Consider the following 10769-nt stretch of genomic DNA (forward strand, 5'->3'; position numbering starts at 1 on the left):
GCTCTGACAAACCTTCTCTCCAGGCGCTTCTGTGAGAATTGGATGTCCCTGGTTAACAAACAGCCAACACCACCTGACACCCAAGACATACCGCTGCTCTGAACTTCCCCCTGGTCTCTTTAATTAGCTCCTCTAGCTGGAACTAGCTGTGGTTTAGCTTCTGTTGTTTTTTCCTTTCCTTCATTATTTCACCAGGGCAAGCTGTCCCTACAGACTGCTGCCACCTCTTGTGCATCATCTCCTTCATCTTGTTCCTTGAAGCTGCCAACAAAAGCACTTTGTATAAGTTTTGCTTTCCAGGCTGGAAGATGTGCAACTTGCAGAGCTTTCAGCCCTGATGGTGGTTTTGCCTCTACAGCAGCCACTTGTCCTGGTAATTATCTCAGAGGCACAGGCCCCCAGAGACAACGTGGCCTTCTACTGCAAACTCGGTGCCATTTTCATTACTGCATCTTTTATGGAGACACAAATAATATGTCTGGCACTATATTTCCCTATTATAATTTCAGGTAAACGCAGCCAGCAAGGTCTAAATCAAACAAAATCCAACAGAATGGAGGAGTTTGGGGATCCCTCAAAGTGAACCATTGTTCCCCCCCTCACAAGGTTTTCAGTACTGGAAGCCAAAAACTGAGTGGCAGCAGAAGGCAGTCTTCATCCAAAACACAACAATCGGTGTGAATCTTCCCATTTTGGCAATCAAACCCAAAAATATCAGGGAAATTTTGTAATTTGGAAGTTGCAGCATAGATGGTGCAAAAGGACCCTCACATACCTTTTGAGACATCTCAATATAACTTACTAGGGCAGTTCTGACACAGCTAATTTTGTGCCTATATTTAACAGAGTCCCTGAGTAATCCTGGGAACTGCAGGTCATTAATTACCACGGCTGACCTCAGTGGCAGGGAGGCAAGAGCACACATTAGAGGATGGCAGAGGAGGGTCTGTGCTGTGGGCAGGAGGCTGGGGAGCCATGACCTGTCCTCAGAACAGGCTCCCTGGCAGGCCCCATGCCAGCAGCTCGCCCAGGGAGTCCTGCGGGCTTTCCTAAAATAGCGACTCCCTCTCAGCCCTGCCCTGGGGGAAGGCTCAGCATTAGAAAAGTGGCAGCCTGATGCCCTGCTGGGCCTCCTCACTTCAAGCCCTGGGAAATCCTAACCTAATCTACACGCTATCCAGTAAAAACATATACGCAAATACACTTAGAATTAAACAAAGAAACAAACAAAAAAACAACCCTAAAACTCTCCAACCCCAGCACTGATAAGGAAGAGAAGAGACACTGAAGATATTAAGCCTCCTCTGAAATTTGGCTTTGAACTGTGTTGGTTCTACGTTGAAAAGATGGAGCAAAAGTAGGAAAGCACATGTGAAAACCAGTCAGCCTGTTAGGAGAGACTGAAAAATTAGGAATTTTTTCATTCAGAGAAAAGGGAAATAGGAAGGCATGAAAGATATGTTGACAGTAAACACTGTAGAGATGGTAAACTGGATACTGAAAACTGCACTTTCTCTAGAAACAAAAAGACATTAGAAGAAAATAAAGAGGCAGAGATTTTACAAACAGCGAAGGGGAACAGTTTCACACAACGCATGATTAATCTGCAGTGCTGCCTGCCACAAGATGTTATTGGAGTTGAGTGCTTAGCAGAATTTAAAAAAGAAAAAAAGGCATATTACATGCTAATAAAAGCACACAATCATCTGCAATATAGCTGAAATTTAGGGAAAAAAAATTTGCAGAATTTGTAGAAGAAAGCACTGAGGGTAGATGACAGTGCACGGGTCCATGGAGGTAACTCTTACCACGAAAGTGTGGACAATCCCCTCTGAACTGGAGCTGATCAGTTTTATGTACAATTTACTATTGAAATAGAAAAAAAAAAAAGCATGAGCATTCTCAAGTCTCCATGACACATCCTGAGGATTATTCAGGAGAGATGGAGGGAGAAAAGTGAGGAAGAGTTTGTAAAAAGGAAACACTTTGCTTCCTTCTTAAAACCTTTTTCAGCCCTTGCGTTCTGTGCCAGATAAAAGAGCCATTGCAGAAAATGGCTGAAGCCATGTAACATTTAAAAAGAAATAAGATTATAAGGAGTAAGCTCAAATTTTCTTTGAATGTGACGCCCCACCACAAATGAGATTTTTTCGACCAAAGGACTTGCTCAGTCCTTGTGTTTCTTCATCCCCTGTGATGATCTGAGGTAGCTTTCCTGGCCTGCGGGAAGGCTAAGCAGCACAGTGTTTTGAAAGAGAGAAACAGGTAAAAAGCTCAGAGATTGTTTTATGCAAAGAGTTATGTAAGTTCCTATGCATTGCTGCTGTCTTACCACTTGGATTCATACAAGGGTCTATCAAGGAGTTTCCAGAGCTCTTTGCTTTCTGAACAAGACACAACTAAGCTTTTGACGCCAGCACTTATTACTAGAAATGCCTTTAAACACCTACACATCTTTTGCTCTACTTGCACCTAATTATGAGCTCATTTCACAACTGACACTTAATTAACCTGATTTCCTTTCATTTTTTTCCTCCTCTCTTCTAGCTTAACTGATTGCGCTATAGATGCTAACATTGATGCCAGTGCAGTCTTGGTCTCTGCCTTTTAACTCCCATTTTCCATCCCTGCTACTTATGCAAAACATGGTTTTCAGTTTTCTGGCCAAACTCAGAAATAATGGCTTCAATGTCTTTTTTTTTTCCCCTCACTGAAACGCATGTCCCAAAATTCATTTTTAATTGAAGAAAATGTGTCATTTGTCCAGGAAAAAAAAAATAAGCACAGCTATCCCAAAAGAGAAGCAATTTGAAAATGAAATGATTTGACTTTGCCAACATTTTCTGAGACTCTTTTCCAACAATTCACTGAATGTCATGAACACGTCACTGTATTGTCCTAAAATATGGGGTCCTGTTTGCTCCTATTGTTGCCCTTCACAGTCCATTGTGCACTGAACAATCCTACACTACCATAAGACTTCCAAGCTTTTTCTAAAGCATTTGTAAGCTTGTGAGAGATTTTTTGGTATGTTTCCACCTTTACTTTTGTAAAGCTTTCTCAAAGAACAGGTCTGCGTCTGGTCCTCTGTTTTTCCCTATCAGAATGCTGCTAAAAAAATATAAGCTCTCAACAGGAGCTAGTGCACAATATCATTAATCAGTGTCACCCACCAAATTCTTGACAGTATCTCAGAGTAGCACTTGGGGGAATATTTCTCAGCCTCCATTCATAACCAGTGACCTCTTGCTTATTATTTTTACTGAAGTGACAGTTTTGCTGGATCAAGAGACTTCCCGATGTGCCCTCTGGTTGAATTTGCACCAGTTAAATATTAGTCTTCCTCAATTCATATTTGGCTGCAAGTTTCTTCCTTGTTGTAAGTCTCCTCTTCAAATGCTTCTGCCCAGTGGATGAAAACTGACCCCTCCCCAGCTACTTTGTGCAATGGGTCTGCATCACAGGAGCAGAAGGCTTTCTTCTTTTCCCCACTCTGCATGCTTTGGTTTCCCTTTCCTTTACGGTCTCAGACAGAGGCAGCAGGTAAAACTCCAATCTTCAAGGTGGAGTCTGAAACAGTAGTGAGAAATTACGGGTTTCAAATAATTTTCATTTTTCAGAAAACAAGACCTTACTCACAGCTACGCAGCAGCAGCAGCAGCACAAGAGCCACCAGACTCCCAGGGCTCTGCAGTCCCACCGCGGTGGCTCAGCCCTGCTGTGCTTCAGCATCATGTCCAGGGCCTGGGTACATCACCTCCCACCAGTGACACGTTCCACCAGTGGCCACCCGACCTTGTGAAGGAAGGGCCACCTTTCCTATCAGAAAGTTCAGTGATGCTGCAGGTGTCACGGACATGCAGGGGAAGGCAGGAATAATTCCAGCAGTAAAACGAGCAATGGGATGCCGTTACTGCCACACTGCATCTCCCAGTAACATTACTGCACATGTGTGCACCGAGCTCAGTGTAAAGAGGCTCAGGACAAAGTTATGAGGAGCCTACTGGAGGATTTCTCTTAAGCCTTTCAGACAATTCAGTTTATACCATCCCATTTTTAGTTCATTCTTGCCTGCTTACAATGAATCTCGGGGGCACATCTTCAGAGGGAAATGGAAAATATCTTTTAGTTTGCCAGCAGAAAAAAAAAAAAATGCTAAGATTAACTGCTGTTGTCAGCACTGTTAACAATGTCTTTTGCAGATTTGTCCAATCTTTGTTAGTGTTATTTTCATGCATAGTGAAGTATTAGCTATTGTCTCTGTCATAAGCAAAAAAATCCATTTCTTTAGCAATGTGCTGAAACCTGAAAAATTGTCCTTCATAATTCCTGACAAGATTCCCTTATACCGAAAGGGAAAAGTGATCTTGTATTTTACATAGCCAAAAAATGATGTCTTAAAGGCTGTGATGCTTCTGTTAACACAAAGAATATTTTTCCACATCAGTGCAGGTATTCTTAGATATCGCATCCATTACTGCCCTCCAAGTCTTTCATATAACATGGGAGTGTGTTCTGTGGATGACACACAATTATTTTCATGTCACATTAGAATTAATTAAAACATCACAAAGAAAATACATTTTTTTTTCTCAAAATCTTTAAACCTAATAAATTCTCAACAGAAGTCTATGATTTATAATAAACAGACAATTCTTAACCGTCTGAATAAACTACACGATACTGTTTCAGCATATAGTTTTGCATCTCTGGGGTATTACAGCAGAGAGAGCTGGATGAATCCATGACAGCTGAAGATGAAAAGGCAAACTCCTTCCCTAATATAAATTCTCCTAACTTCATCAAATTCAAGCAAGCTACAATGATTTACACTTCTCTAGAGTCTTTTCAGCACTCTTTCTTTCACAAATAAAAGGGTGAAAGTGGGAATAAAGGTAGAATTATGGATAAATAAAACAGAGAATGGAGACTGCATGAAGTCTGCTCGGGACCTCTGTTCAAATGTAATTCAGCTAGGAAGTGTGTGTGCTTTATAGCTCTATGTTGTACAGGAAAAATAAAGATACATTTTTAAAAGATTTTTCAAAAAGTAACCTATTATGTCCCACACAGCCCTGTGTCAGATGAGCTCATCCGTGATTGCTAAGAAATACCAGTTCAATGGTGTGTCATTAGGGGACCAGGTCAGTTGCCCACACATGGGTGTCTAGTGGCATTTGAGATGCTCTTGGGCATCCCCTCAGCCTCCAGATGCTCTCCCAAAGGGTGCAGATTTCCCACGCCTTGGGTGGTATGTGCCAGCCCTGCACAGACATCCCAGACACCCTCAAGCATCTCAAATTGAACAACCTGCCCCTGGCAGGAAGACAGCTCTAGATTAAGACACCTAAATTTAGATGCCTACATGTAAGTCATCTGAGGTGTTCGGTGGCGTCTGAGGGTCCACATAGGGCTGGCGGATAGGATCCAGGCTCTGCAGGAGACCCACAGCCCACTGGAGAGGCAGCTGCAGCTGGCCAGGGTACCCCTAGGCATCTCAAATGGCCATAGCTGCTCATGTTCAGGCACTTGGATGCAGCCCTAGGTCTCCACTGACCATAATAAAAGCTTGACTTCAGCTCATATAAGCGCACTACATGTACACCCACAACATGTGCAGTAAGGCTGAAAGACTTCCGCAAGAAAAGCCTTGAGTTGCCTGAGTATTAGCTGCCCCAAGAAAAGCTTAGTTGTTTTTACCTCCTTTGCCAGAGCACAGTTTGAAAGCTGATGCCCAGTCACACCTCTGCCACCCAATATCCCTGTTCTGAGGAGATTACTCATAACTTTACAATCCAAGAGTTTAAATATATTTTAATACTAGCGTGATGCCACAAATACAGAATTTATACTCTACTCACTCCCTTGGCTTCAAAAATTGAAACTGTCCAGAAACTACAAATATAAATATAGTCTTTATCAGATGACGTTTTGTTATTTTCAAGTGGGTTTTATCCTGAGATGACAACGAATTAAACTTAGATACCAAGTTAACTCTTTTCAAGGGTGAGGTCTCAGCAGCTGAAGCTTTGCAGGGCAAAGCTTTTTGGTTACTAATGTGAGTATGGACTTCAGGGTGGTTTTGGAGTTACTTCAAAGACTGGCAGCTTGGTTCACCCATTCAGACAGACTCTTTGCTGTTGGAGTTTACTTCATATGCCTGTTTTTTGGTAGAAGCCATTTATGTATGCTCTGCAGACCTGAAAATTGAAGTTGTTGTACATTGGCTCCCAGTGATACTGGCTTGGTTTTTTGAACTCATGTTTTCTGCATTCATCTGTTCAATAAAGAAAATATTTTCCACTGGTTCAGAAGAAGTGGAGATCTCATCCTAAGTCTGGTTAAAAGTCTCCTGCACTCACTCCTCACATGCTTTGATATGCCCCAAACAGAGAGCTGCAAAAAGGATTTGGGCACCAAGCTATCACTGCCTTGTCTCTGCAGACCCCTAAGTCCAATGCTTAGACATAGACTCTGGAAATTTTTACTTGGATGATTTCCAATTCTATCAAACAAGCACCTAGACTTAAGTGCCTAAATTTCTTAAATGCCATCTTTTGGACATGCAAACACATGTTCTGACTGAGTTTAGCAATAAGGTATTCAGCCCATACTTAAACTTTGTTGGGTCATACAAGCCAGACACTCAATACCTTGCATGTAAAACTCATCTGGGACATGCTACCAGAGCACACACCCACCCTATCCCAGGTGTAACATGGGTGAAGGCAGCCATACCTTCCTTCCAGGTACTCCCTGAGAAGGGCTGGGGTGGCGTCCCTGCCCTGCTGACTGACACCAGAGCAAGCAATAGACTAAAAAGTCATGGTTACTCGCTCACCGGTCCAATAAATAACAGCTTTGGCTTCAAGTGGAGAAAGGGTGGGCCACGCCTCCTCTTCCTACAGGCTACCCCAAAGTCCATGAGTGAATGAAGGATTGAATTCACGTCCAGCCATATCTCACAAGGGCAGGTGAACAAGAGCCCTGGGTAAGAGGACCGATGCTACCTCCTCACTTGGCTGTGAGGCAAATGCCCCTGTTGTGAGAAGGGGCAAGCTCTGATGCTTATCACAGCCTCATGGCAAGGTAACCCAGACACAGTCAGATGCCTGTTTGGAGCATCCACCTAGGTCTCAATGAAGAACGTGGTATTTCTGTTAGCATTTCTCAGGCAGCTCCGGCAACTTCCCATGCAGTGTGCTGGGCTTCGCCAGTGGCTTTCCCTGGTGTCTGTACAGAGAGTGGGGACCCACAGAGACAATCTCAGTCCCAGAAGGTGCTGAAAAGTTATGAGCCTCAGTGGTTTGCTATTTGGAATTGCTGCCCTATATAGTTATTCTTCTGCTAGTATATATGACAGTGATCTAAAAGAAGGCTTTTTTGTCTATTTTCTAAGACATTATTTCACAGAGGAATGATGGGTCTATTTAACAAACAGTGCAAAGAGCATCTGGTCTATACAGAAGAAAACAACAAACTAATTATAAACAATTCTGTCTATACCTCCTATTGCCTATTTTTTAATTCCTTCTCTGATTTAATTTCATTTTACTACTGTTTCAGGGAAATAAGATCTTTCACTTTAAGACTTCATCTGCTCTCACTTGTCATAATTTAGAAGCTAATAATCCTCTTCATGACATCACACACACTCACTGAAACCCATTATGCCAAGGACAAAGTATGACAGTCTCAGGCGTGGGGAATAAGGACAACAGATGAGAGACAGGAACAGATGCAAATTAGCTGCTAAAGACAAAGAATGATATTGTCTCCTTCCACAAGAAAACTCCAGGAGGAAGGAAAGCAGCCCAGCAGTGCCGTCTGTACCCCGGGGCTGCTTTCTAAAATCCCTCACCCATCGTTAGCAGCAACGGAATTGATCAGACCAAAACTTCTCTTCTTCGCAAAGGAAATGTAGCGGGCTAACAAGTGGCAGCTAAAACACGGTGTTAAACACAGCCTAGCACTTAGTGTAACCAACTCATGGTGAGCCTTAGGTTGCTTTTAGTACTAAGTAAAAGCACGGCTTTACTCCAAATCATAGTGTTATTGGTTTTCCCATGCAGTTTGAAATGACGTTCAGTATTTTTTAAACAATTGTATTATCTCTGATCATTTCTAAATGCACCGTGAACTAAGCTGGGTAGGAGTGATAAAGATGATCAGGACCTTTTGATAGCCCCCAAGCCTATTCAGTCTCACATTTAATGTGGTTTTGGCCAAAGGAGTCCCATGTTTACTGACAAACCTAATGCTGTTAATTACATTGCAGTGTACTACAGTTGAGCAGTGGAAATATGTTCAGGGACTATGGTGGTCACAAACACGGCTTTTACTCAAACAAGGTGTTCCCGTGAGAGCTCTCAGTTGGGAGAGACAAGGAAGGAAGGTGGGTTGGGAGAGTGCAACACCAGGCTCAAATGTAAAGGGAAAAAAATAACACATCTGTCTTTTCGCTGTTGGTTTCTGTTTCCAAATTGCAGATCAGGAACCACTTATCCTTGGCCAAAAAACTGTTCTGCCTTTTTTTAAAAAAAAAAAAAAAGTTTAAAACACCTTTTAAAACATAAGAGCAGAAAGATTCTTTAAGGTGGTGCCTTGTCTCCAGCAGTGACTGCAAGCGGGCGTGCTCGTGAGGGGAGAGTACAAGAACATGGCAAACATGCATGGTCCTGCTACCAAGTACATTTGCAGCATCCTATAATCCTCAGCAAAGCTCTTTTCCATGAGCTTGTCCTGTGCCCTTTGAGTCCATTAAAATTTTGAGCATCCATGATGACTGTGAGCGGGAGTTCACAGCCCACGGTCACCCTGAGTGTGGAACAACCTCCTGTGCTGTCAGCTGAACCTGCCACCTACTACCTTCATCTGACAGTGGCCCATTCCTCTACCAGAACGAGTGTGCTGTTGATCCCCTCTTTCACAGAATCACAGAATCACAGAATCACAGAATGTTAGGGATTGGAAGGGACCTCAAAAGATCATCTAGTCCAATCCCCCTGCCGGAGCAGGATTACCTAGACCATATCACACAGGAACACGTCCAGGTGGGTTTTGAATGTCTCCAGAGAAGGAGACTCCACAACCTCTCTGGGTAGCCTGTTCCAGTGTTCGGTCACCCTCACCGTAAGGAAGTTTTTCCTCATATTTATGTGGAACCTCCTGTGTTCCAGCTTGCACCCATTGCCCCTTGTCCTGTCAAGGGATGTCACTGAGAAGAGCCTGGCTCCATCCTCATGACACTTGCCCTTTACATATTTATAAACATTAATGAGGTCACCCCTCAGTCTCCTCTTCTCTAAGCTAAAGAGACCCAGCTCCCTCAGCCTCTCCTCATAAGGGAGATGTTCCACTCCCTTAATCATCTTCGTGGCTCTGCGCTGGACTCTCTCTAGCAGTTCCCTGTCCTTCTTGAACTGAGGGGCCCAGAACTGGACACAATATTCCAGATGCGGCCTCACCAGGGCAGAGTAGAGGGGGAGGAGAACCTCTCTCGACCTGCTAACCACACCCCTTCTAATACACCCCACGATGCCATTGGCCTTCTTGGCCACAAGGGCACACTGCTGGCTCATGGTCATTCTGCTGTCCACTAGGACCCCCAGGTCCCTTTCCCCTACGCTGCTCTCCAACAGCTCTGCCCCCAACTTGTACTGGTACATGGGGTTGTTCTTGCCCAGATGCAGGACTCTACACTTGCCCTTGTTATATTTCATTAAATTTCTCCCCGCCCAACTCTCCAGCCTGTCTAGGTCTCTCTGAATGGCTGCGCAGCCTTCTGGTGCGTCAGCCGCTCCTCCCAGTTTTGTGTCATCAGTGAACTTGCTGACAGTGCACTCTATTCCCTCATCCAAGTCATTAATGAATATATTGAATAGTACTGGTCCCAGTACAGACGCTTGAGGGACTCCGCTAGACACAGGCCTCCAACTGGACTCTGTCCCATTGACCACCACTCTCTGGCTTCTTTCCTTCAGCCAGTTCACAATCCACCTCACTACCCGATCATCCAGATCACACTTCCTCAGTTTAGCTGCGAGGATGCTGTGGGAGACCGTGTCAAATGCTTTACTGAAATCGAGATAGACCACATCCACAGCTTTACCATCATCTATCCACCGGGTTACATCCTCATAAAAGGCTATCAAGTTGGTTGAGCATGACTTCCCCTTGGTGAATCCATGCTGAGTGCCCCTAATGATCCCCCTATCCTTGATGTGCCTAGAGACAGCACCAAGGACAAGTTGTTCCATCACTTTTCCGGGGATGGAGATGAGGCTGACTGGTCTATAGTTACCCGGGTCCTCCTTCTTGCCCTTTTTGAAGACTGGAGTAACTTTCGCTTTCCTCCAGTCCTCAGGCACCTCTCCCGTTGCCCACGACTTAGCAAAGATGATGGAGAGTGGCCTAGCAATGACTTCTGCCAGCTCCCTCAGCACCCGCGGGTGCATCCCATCAGGGCCCATGGATTTATGGACGTCCAGATTGCTTAATTGGTCCCTGACCCAGCCCTCATCTACCAAGGCAGATTCCTCCTCTATCCTGACTTCTTCTGGGGCCTCAGGGGCCCGGGGCTCCTCAGGACAGCCTCCAGCACTATAGACAGAGGCAAAGAAGGCATTCAGTAACTCCGCCTTCTTTTTATCCTCTGTCTCCAGGACCCCCACCTCATTCATCAGTGGGCCTACATTGCCTCTAGTGTTGGCTTTACCTGCAATGTCTTTGAAGAAGCCCTTTCTGTTGTCCTTGACCTCTCTTGCAAG

This window comes from Nyctibius grandis, chromosome 1, assembly GCF_013368605.1.
Source record: "Nyctibius grandis isolate bNycGra1 chromosome 1, bNycGra1.pri, whole genome shotgun sequence".
In the NCBI taxonomy this organism is placed as follows: Eukaryota; Metazoa; Chordata; class Aves; order Nyctibiiformes; family Nyctibiidae; genus Nyctibius; species Nyctibius grandis.